General features: G+C 39.1%; 1 long non-coding RNA gene across 1 annotated transcript; it reads right to left on the reverse strand.

Moving 5' to 3' along the window:
• Positions 1–3,870: 3,870 nt before the first annotated feature.
• LOC145048790 (uncharacterized) lies at positions 3,871–5,189 on the reverse strand. The gene is made up of 3 exons (XR_013683050.1): positions 4,737–5,189; positions 4,439–4,675; positions 3,871–4,319 (listed from the first exon to the last, which is right to left on the reverse strand). It is a non-coding gene; the product is annotated as an uncharacterized LOC145048790 (long non-coding RNA).
• Positions 5,190–10,164: the final 4,975 nt, after the last annotated feature.

Genomic DNA, 10,164 nt, shown 5'->3' on the forward strand with positions numbered 1-10,164 from the left:
TGGCTTAGAATAAGACCCATATGGGATTGGGCCTAATTTGGAAAATTGGATGGTCAGGGTTGGTTGTGTGGTCTTGTTGTTGAGTATAGCATTCGCGATGTGAGAAGTGTTCAGCTGGAAGTCGTACTCCTTTGGGATTAGAGATGTATAATGTCAGGAGAGCAGTTTTGTGAAGGTTACTCGTTCAGAGGAAAGCAGTTTATAGATAAGGAAGGTATGGGATAGAGATGATTGTTCTCGGCTGGATGAGTCACCGGTATTTAGAGGTCAGTGTTCTAAGTGGGGGAGAGTTGTAAGATTCTCTAAAGGATCGACAAGCGTTTGAGAGTGATTAATTGTGTGGGATTCAACAGTATTCAGTCAGCCAAGAGTGTGGACTGGTATGAGTAAGGGGCCGGCAGATGGGACGGGGTACAGACCGGGGTTACTGGAAATGTGATTGGTTAATGAGAGGCCTGGGATTAGGCCGAGATCAGAGTATAGGAATGAGTTAGAGTTAGGAACCCCTGGAGGGATAGAACAGTACGTTTGGGAGAGATTCTCGGGAAAGAGAGTTCGAGTTGATGTATGATAGTTGAGCAGACCAGGAAAACTGAAGGCCGGAAGGCGTACCAGTCAGGTCGAAGGCTCGGGAGAACGGTTCAGACAGGCTGAAGGCCTAGGAGGGTGGTCCAGACATGCTGAAGGTTCCGAGAGTGGTCCAGATAGGATGAAGGCTTGGGGGGGGGGGGGTGCAGCCATGCTGAAGACTCTTTATGTGTTAGTGGATCAGTATGAGGAGAATGAGAGAATATGTCGCCAAGATATGGTAATTGATACGGTCTGGTCCCAAGTATTGATCATGTTAGTGGAAGGCAGTGCATGGACCCGAGAATCCTTGCGGGCAGAATTAGAGTAGGTGAAGTTCGAGAATAGTAGTTGCTCTACATGGATAGTGTAGAGTGGAGTTTAGCTCAGTGGAACACGCAGGTGCGTAAGAGTTGTCGGGTGGATTTCTTGGAAAGGAAAAGGTATGTAGCTCCGGAAGGAGCATGGGTCCTCCGTTATGGGAGGAAGCGGAGTAAATGGATGACCGTGGTGCCTCAGTCATTAGTAGGAGGCACTGGATTGTACCAGATATACGGAAGCACCTGCGGGTTGGCTGCCCGTCGAGGTAGTAGCAATTTTGAGAGATGCACAGTCATATTTTCAGCCCCCTTGGAAAAGGAGGAGGTTAGTGGCTCCAGATTGGAGATTTGGAGCAAAGGAAGGTGAGACAGCAAGTTAACAAACTCGGGAGTAGTTTGGACAGATGCTGGGGCGGTATAAAGGATTTCGACTAGAGGCCAAGGACCTGGAGACCAGGATATGGAAGACGCAGTAGTAAGGTTGCAAGAATCTGAGTTGATGGGTAATCGGAATCTGCAGTGCATGGGTTGTTCGGAAGTTGTGTTGCCGCAGGCTTCGAGGACGAAGCCTAATTTAAGTGGAAGAGAATTGTAATGCCCCGTTCTAAGAATAATGATTCATGGATCCCCGAGATCAAGAGTAAGGGTGTTTTGGTCCTTTAAGGGTAGTGGGTTTTATTCGTGAAGGTTTTGGACCGGTGTATGTTGATAGAAGTATAAGGCTTCTCGCCACCTTCGCGTGGATATAAAGTTCGTCGGAAATGGGCTTAGAATAAAGGAGTTATGACATGTTGAAGATATTGTCATTTATAGCCCTTAATGGGAAAAGTTGATGAGGAAGGCCATGCATGAGAATGGGACATGCTGGGTACGCCCAGCGTAGGCTAGGTTACGCCCAACGTAATCGGGTAAATGAGCGTGGGTCTGTGGGGGTGTATGCCCAGCATACTGGATGTACGCCCAGCGTACGTCCAGAGTCTTTAAACCCTAAATTTAGGGCCAGCCACTATATAAAGAACATAATGGTTCTCACCCTAGCCTCCATAAACACTCTCTCATCCTCAGAAACCCTAGATAGCCGTTCCACCTCCATTGTTGGGTGTGTTTGACCTTGGAAAGCTTGTTTTGGCAAAGGAGAGTCTAGAAGAAGAAATAGGAAGTTATCAAAGAAGGAGTTGAGTGGTTGGAGCTTGTAGATCTGGAAAGACATCATCTTCTGAGGCCCTTTTGAGGTAAAAAGTCTCTGGCTTGACAATCATATTGTGTAGATCTATGTGTTGTGAAGTTTTGACATCATTCTTGTCCCAAAACCTCATCTTGATGCATGATTCAAGTTGGTTGAGATTAGCTGTCCTTTTAGACCTTAGGAGAGGTCTTAAGTAAGAAAAATGAGGTCCCAAGGGCTTTGGTTGTCTCATATGTGATATAGATAGGTCTTAATGGATTAAGACCTTGGATTAAGAGCTTTATGGACGTCCCAAGTAATAAAGTTTGAGACTTTATGAATCCTAGGAATATTTGGTCTATGGATCTAAAGTTTAGGCTTAAGAGCTTAAGCCATTAAGATATTATGAGAAGTTGTAGTTCAGTGGAGTTACGCCCCGCGTAAATGGGAGTACACCCAGCGTAGTGGGTCTGTGTCTCGATTCCAATCCGTGAGCATCGTTGTACGCCCAGCGTACCAAGGAGGGTATGCCCAGCGTACTCCCTCTGTTGGGTTTTCATTTTGGGCCCTAAGAGATTGGGCTGTTATTGGTCTATTAGAGCTTGGGTCGTGACTGGACATTATGGATGGAGTATTTTGGACTCACTAATTATTATGGACCTTGGATCTAGGCTCGTTTGGTGAGGAGGACCCAATTTAGTAAATTGGGCTGATATTGGGTTTTGTTTCGGACTTTTGGTCTTTAGGCCGCTAGTGGGCTTGAGAGCTTACCTAGTGTTGGGCCCTTAATATTCTGGTGTTGGGCCTTGGTCATGAACAGTTTGGGTTAAGGGTAAAATGGTCAATTTACCCTTGAAAGGATATTGTGCTTGGACTAATGATTGTTTTGCTGCTTCGAATAGTTCGAGATTTTCGGTGAGTCGGTGATTCAGGAATCTGCTTCTTTAGTTCAGAGTTTTGGCAGTTGCGAGGTGAGTTATCCTCACTATATCGACATGGTCTAAGGCACCAAGACCGACCCTTTATCGGATTGTAATCCGGGTATCGTTGTTATGTTATTGCTTTGCTATGTTTGCATCCTGGTAGTTAGGATGGTATATGTTAGAGACACGGTTAGGTCGGTATCTTGGTTAGGATGATGTTATGTTATGTGATCTGCTTGACCGGATTGTTTGGATGTGAATTGTTATATGATTGTATGTTTATGTGCACATGGTTGTTGGACTAGGGTTGGGTTGAGGCGAGTCCTGCTTTGTGCTGTAGGCCAACATACCCAGAGCGGACCGGTTATCCCAAAGGCCCAACGAGCGGTCCGAATAGGCTGTAGGCCCTACGAGGGCGGACCAGACGTGCCGAGGCTCGAAGAGTGGACCAGGCCGACTGAAGGCCCGGTGCGAGCGGACCAGTCATACTATAGACTTAGAGAGTGGACCAGGTGGGATGAAGGCCCGGTGCGGGCGGACCAACCACACTGCAGACTCGATGGATATGGCTAGACTCGGAAGGTAGACCAGGTGGACTGAAGGTCCGGTGCGGCGGACCAGTCACACAGTAGACCCAAAGTGCATGGCTGTTCTGTGTTCTGTTATGATATGGCATGTTATGTGTATGGTACATGTGGTTGGTATTTTGGGGGTATCTCACTAAGCTTCCGGGCTTACAGTTGTGGTTTAAATGTTTCAGGTACTTCAGGAGACCGTGGCAAGGCAAAGGCATGATCGTACCGCTCCTTATGTTTATGTTTTATGATATGGTTCTAGGAAGACTCTGATAATAATTACATTGAAAACCTTTTTGTAATAACTTAACGAAATTGAGTTGTTTTTAAAAAGTTTAAATTGATTGGTATTTTTATGGACATTACATAGTTCCTGCAATGACGTTACAGAAATTGAACATAAAACGAAAGAAAATTTACATGATAATAAATCAATAAATAAAACGCAACTGGCTGTAACTCTGGTAACTGATCATACCATGCGCTTCTTGCGTGGTCGGTTCCAGGAAAATCACCATCGAAATCATCATCCTATGATTGCAGTTAATTAGAATCAATAAATAAAACACATACAAATCGCTTTCCTCAAGTTCTTCATTGTTAATCGGAATCATAGGATCAGTGCTATAGAGCTGCAGTTTGCGTAATTGCATTTGAAGCTCGGGTTGGACGCCACCCCACCGTCACCATCTGCCCCCACGGAGGGAATCAAATCCCAAAATAGAAACCAAAATAATTTTGGTTCCAAGCAACACATCTTTTTCATTAACTGGATAACAACACATAAAAACAGAAAAAAGAATGGAGACGTGTCATTCATGGAAAAATTCAACTGAAAAATAAATGAGAAATTAGGATAATTTTTGTGCAAAGAGATGAATAACATACCACAACGCCAATGGGAAATTGGAACAGGTGATCGACCTTGCTAAAATCTTCACTCAAATTTGAACCATTGAATTATCGACCTGGTGAAGATGATTGAGTTCGTTCATGATATATTAGTAGTGTTGAAGAAGAAGGGCAAGTGGAAGCCGGCAAGGGGATTTCCTTTTCAGGCGAGTGAATTTTGATGAAGTAATCATAAAAGGAGAAGGAGTCATCATCAATGTCGACAGCTCCGACCTGGTGTTCGATTGAAATGAGCGAAGCGTGATGCTAGATGATAGATATAACAGATTCATACCTTGGTTGCGAACTAGATCGTGTTTTACAGAAAAAGCTTCATAAAACCTAGCTATGGCGGCTAGGGAAAAGAACCCTAGGTGTTGACAGGCATTCTCTGGTTTAGCAAAAGCAGCACCCTTCCTCCTCCTTCGAACAATCAATCTGACACAGACACAAGAAGAAATCAAAAACCAAAAAAACACATACATACGTGCATCCTTGAAACCTCAAAACTGATAAAAGATCTAAGTGGGTCAATGCAAGCTCCCATCTTAGATGGAAGGGATGTGGATACGTTCAAAGAGAATGGGTTGTTTGAGAAGATAAGCAGTCAAAGAAATAAAACATGAGGCGGTGAGTTGAGGCGATGGAGTTTTTGTTGTGCGTATCTAATTGGCAACAGCTGGGAGTGGGAGCAGGGAATAACACGTATCGAAAATATATAACAAAACAAACGTATCAAAAAAAAAAAAATCCAACAGCCAAATCAAAAAATTTAGTTTAAAAATGTAGTTTAGAATTAGTATATATATAAATATGTTTTTATTAAATTTTGTAGAATTTAATTCGTAACTCAAAAAATTTAATATAGTTTAAAAATAGAATAGTTATAAATGAGTTTAATAGATTAATTGTGTATACCCTAGGAAATACATCCGTCTCATACTTTCAAATTTCAATCGCTATACGTACATGAATTTAATTATGTGTAATAAATAGTTAAAAGAATAAAAACATTGAAGTCCATACTTGTAAAAATAAAACATATCGATTTTATTTGAATCGTTTGGTAATAGAATAATGATTTAATACAACGTTGAGGTAGTTGTATTGAGCAGCGGTGGAGTCGGTGGTGATAACCAGAAAAGTGACCTGAAAGTTATGTTGAGTGAGAAGACGGAGGGCGAGCTCGAAGAGGGGAGTGATATGACCCATTCTTGGACTTGCGAGGAAACCCACATGAGGTTTTGGAGAACTCTCATTGCCGATCTCCCCACATGCAGTCTCCATTATTAATGCATGCAGCTCAAATGGGTGCTATAAGACTGATGAGATCTAGGAGATGGTTTTCACTTTTCACAAATCGGTCTATCAAATATATGGATATGATCAGTTATGATGTATGACCCCTTTAAATTTATCTATTTATAGTCATGCCCAATTACGAAGTGACTCCATTGCATCAACCAACATTTAATAGCGATGTATTGGTTCGATCAATCTTGGGGGACTTTAAATTCAGTGGTGTGACTGGTGTCAAATCGGATTAAACTTATCCAGTTTTGACACTACATTTTTGTATCATCTGCATGTGGTTCGTATATCACGTTCAACTTGTCTTGGGTTGGGCCCTGTGTATATTAAAATTAACTTTATCTCAAGGGAGGATATCTTTGCCCATATTTCTGGCCAACATGGTAGAGCAACAAGTACCATGCGTACACATATTTTGTTTGAAGTCTAACATGGATCATGTATGTTTTACTTGTCTTTTAGAACAGCCATACGTTATTCCAGACGTTGTAATTTTATGTTCAAAAAGATAACCAAAAAAAGGCAAATAGTTTATTGAACTTGAAGTTACCATAAATTGTCATAAAAAATCATTTTTCCAAATTGTATATGATTATTTAGTAATATATTAAAATTAACCACTAAATGGTTTTAGAGCTAAGGTAAGGAGTGGCATTCTTAAATGAAAGATGACGGGTATTCCGCTCTGTTGTTGAGGACATTGTATTACTAACCATTTTATGTCAAGATCTTTACGTACAAGTATTCCGCTCTGTTGGAGTTTGATCCAGAGATAAAAACAGATTGTGAGGAAACTAATGAAACAGGCAAAACTTCATAAACAACAAACAAATTAACTTCATCTCCTTCTCTACCACCCTGTGATCATCATTCAGCAAGGCGGTCCTTATTGAACTAATCTGAAGATGAATCTACTTTACCAAAAGTAACTCCACCGTCACCCGACCATAGCAAAGAACAACTAGATTCTCCATTTTTGTTAGAAAAAGGGATGAATAGATTGCTTGGATTCTCTGAAAATCGTGATTCACTATCAAATTGAAGTATTTCGATGGTACAGATCGAGCACTCAATTGGATGAAATTCAGAGAATGAAATTTGAGAATATATATGAAAATGTTCTTCAACATGTACCAGAATATTGACCAAAAAACAGATATATCAATCCTGTCTGAAAACTGTCAACACACAGTTACAAACTGTCATAAAACTATCAAACTGTCATTAAACGGATGTCATGGAATAAAGGGTCAACTTTCTAAAGCTCGATCCCAGCCAGGGGCTGCCACCTCTGGGACCCCGCTCCCAGACCCCCGTTCGTTTAGGGGCTTCGCCCCTAAATAGCAATGTACTTTAAATCTTGAAAAACTTGAACAAATATGCACTCCTACACCATCCTAACTTGTTCAATATTCAACAAGATCACTTTTGATCAACAAATTTAATCCTATTACACTTAAATAATATTTGATGATATAAAATCACCAACAATTTTCACGTAAATCAGAAACCCACTAAGCTTCCTATAAATAAATAGGGGCAATAGGCTTAAGAAAATCACGCCACCAAAACCCAACTACAAAAATCGACCCTCTCTTTGCTCTAATCTTCTTATTATTGTCAATTAGAAGGTTTCCAAAGAAACCTGCAGCCTTATTCGTCAGGAGGAGCTTTAGCTTTCTAACCTTTATTGTCAAATAAAATTAGTTTGACTTTAGAAAGTATTGTTGACACTGCCACCTTGTTCCTGAGTTTTTGTGTAAATTTATTAAAGGAAAAGGAGGAAAATATTGTCCAAAGGAAAGGGAGGGGAAGAAAAATTTATTTATTCCGTGTTCCCGAGTTCGAAAGAAATGAAAGAAAAATTTTAAGTTGATGTGTTCCCGAGTTAGGAGGGAAAATAAAAGAAAATTAAAAGATTACAATTATACCCTATTTACACATTATGTTTATAACATATAAACAATATGAATCAACTAAAGTGGGAATCAAAATCAATCAAAAACTTCTAATTAAACAAACAAACTAATGAATAAACTCAAGTCAAAATAAAAACTAAAAAAATCAAAATTTCAACTTTACAAATGAAGTCCAATGCAAACTACCATAAAAACAAAAAAAAAATTATAAAACTTCAAGATATGACTCGCTTTTTAGCTCCATCCATCATCTTTCATAGAAATATCTTCCACATTTTCATTGAAGACCTAAAAATTGTCCTAGCATCGGCTTGATTACGTGACAAATATATAAAAGCATCTGCAAATTCATCGACATCCAACCCCAACAACTCTAATTCTTTCTCGATTTCCTCACCAGTATAGTCACGAGATTTATTCCATTCCCTCATAACATCAACGATTAATTTCTTTAAATGTTTGCACAATAGTGTGTTCAAAAGTTTCGGGTTATGCTTAAGGTTCAGGTTCAGCTGCTACTTCATCTTCATCTTGAAGTTTTCTTTCGAGTTTTCTTTTTTTACTTTTTAGCTTCTTGTCTTTTGAACTATCATCGGGTGAAACATCCGAGCCTGACACTATTTGAATGTCTTCATCATCATCTTTGTATTCTTTATCCATAATTACCTCATTATTTACACTTAGTTCATCCACATCAGCAACTTTTTCTATTTTAATTTATGTGGATTTGCTTAACTAGGCATTTTTTTCTTTTGTTGTTTTCGGTTTTGCTCCCGATGCTCTATCATCTAAAAATAACATCACCATCTGATTATAGTTTGAAATTTTTTTGGTCCTGAATGCAGCTACGTCAGGGTTTTCCTGTTTATAAACAAACCTAAAAATTACTTAATAAAGTTGATGGTACAAAAAATATATATAACAATAAATCAAATGTAAAACCAACACGTATAATAATTAATTGTTCTCATACTTCCTCCCCTACTTCAATGTATTCTGTTTGAGAATTCTAGGAGAACCCACTCAACGAAGTACCCCGATACATATCATACCATTTACTAAAATTGCCTTTTAAAGTTTTCATTTGGTTTTTTATTTTCTCGTTTGTAATAGGTCTGTTAAACTTTGTAACAACTACCATTTTAGGGCTAGAAAATTCTGTCCATGTGCAAACAACTTCTTGTGTAACCTTGTAACCCTAATTTTGATATAAGCCAAATTTCATCAATATACAAGTTTGTTCATTCAAAGATTGACAATTCATGTCAAAATTTCTCGTGAAAGCTCTAAACCTAATTCAATACGCTGCATTCACTCAATTTTGGGTTTTTAATCCTAACTTCCCGGTTTAAACCTCTTAATGGACTTGGACTCTCTTATTGGACCTAAGTTCATTAAGCAATAGTATTTAGGTCTTATTGGGCTGATGACCTCTCAATTTGTTTCCTATGGGCCGAAAACCAATTTATTTAATCTTATTGGGCCACAAACTCGTATGTGGGCCCACATGGATCGAAAAAAAATCTTTATTTGGGCCATAGTTGGACCAAAAACTCTTCATCAAAATAGTTTTGGATCGTGAACCTCCAACTGGGCCTTATTGGGCCATAAGGATTTAATTGGAAACTTAAATGGGTCAATGCTCTTCATGGACTCTAATTGGGCCGGAAATCATTTATGTTGGGCTTTTAAAACCAAAAAATCTCTAATGGGCCAGTGTAGTCTCAAGTACACTTAAAATCCAAGCCCAATATTCTTTTTTTTTTCTTTCCCTCTCCTAGTTCTCGGTTTTTATTTAAAAAAAAAAAGATAAATGAGGGATTAACTTGTGTTTGACACCTCACCTTTGTTTAGAGGATATCCATGCACTAACCACCATACTTCTTAGCATGAGATGTTAAACCAACATGCAAATACCACCAAATCTTTCCCCCTCTTCTCCTCTTTATCTTGGCCGAGACCTCCCACCTCCCTCCACTCTTCACTTCAAAACTTACTCACTTAATTCCTTTCCTCTCAAGAACACAAGAAATTTCTTTATCCTTCCTTTCAAATTTTCGAAGATTGTGTGTATTAGCTCAAGAAGGTCTTCAAGCATACAAGATTGGTAAGTTACTTCACATTCAAGTTGTTTAACTCTATCTTATGCTAAGATCTTCCCTCAAAACCACTCTATATTTGTGTTTATGATCCTAGAACTCTCTTAGCTTTGAAAATCTCTTCAAAGGAGCAAGCTAGGCCAAAAATCATTTTCCTTCCTCTTCAAAATCGATATAACACCAAGGTGAGCTTCATACGCCTTGTTTTCGAGTTTTATTATCTTTTGGGGGGAGAATACAAGCTATTTTTGTGTTAATCTTAGTATTTATGCATGCATGTGTATATATTTTCTTGAACTATTGGGTGATATGTTATGAAACCATGTCAAATACTCTTAAACTCGAAATATCTTCCAAGTTTTTTGATACTGTAGTAAACAAGTCACTTAATGTA

The sequence above is a fragment of the Lactuca saligna genome, chromosome 5, assembly GCF_052625555.1.
Source record: "Lactuca saligna cultivar CGN05327 chromosome 5, ASM5262555v1, whole genome shotgun sequence".
Classification (NCBI taxonomy): Eukaryota; Viridiplantae; Streptophyta; class Magnoliopsida; order Asterales; family Asteraceae; genus Lactuca; species Lactuca saligna.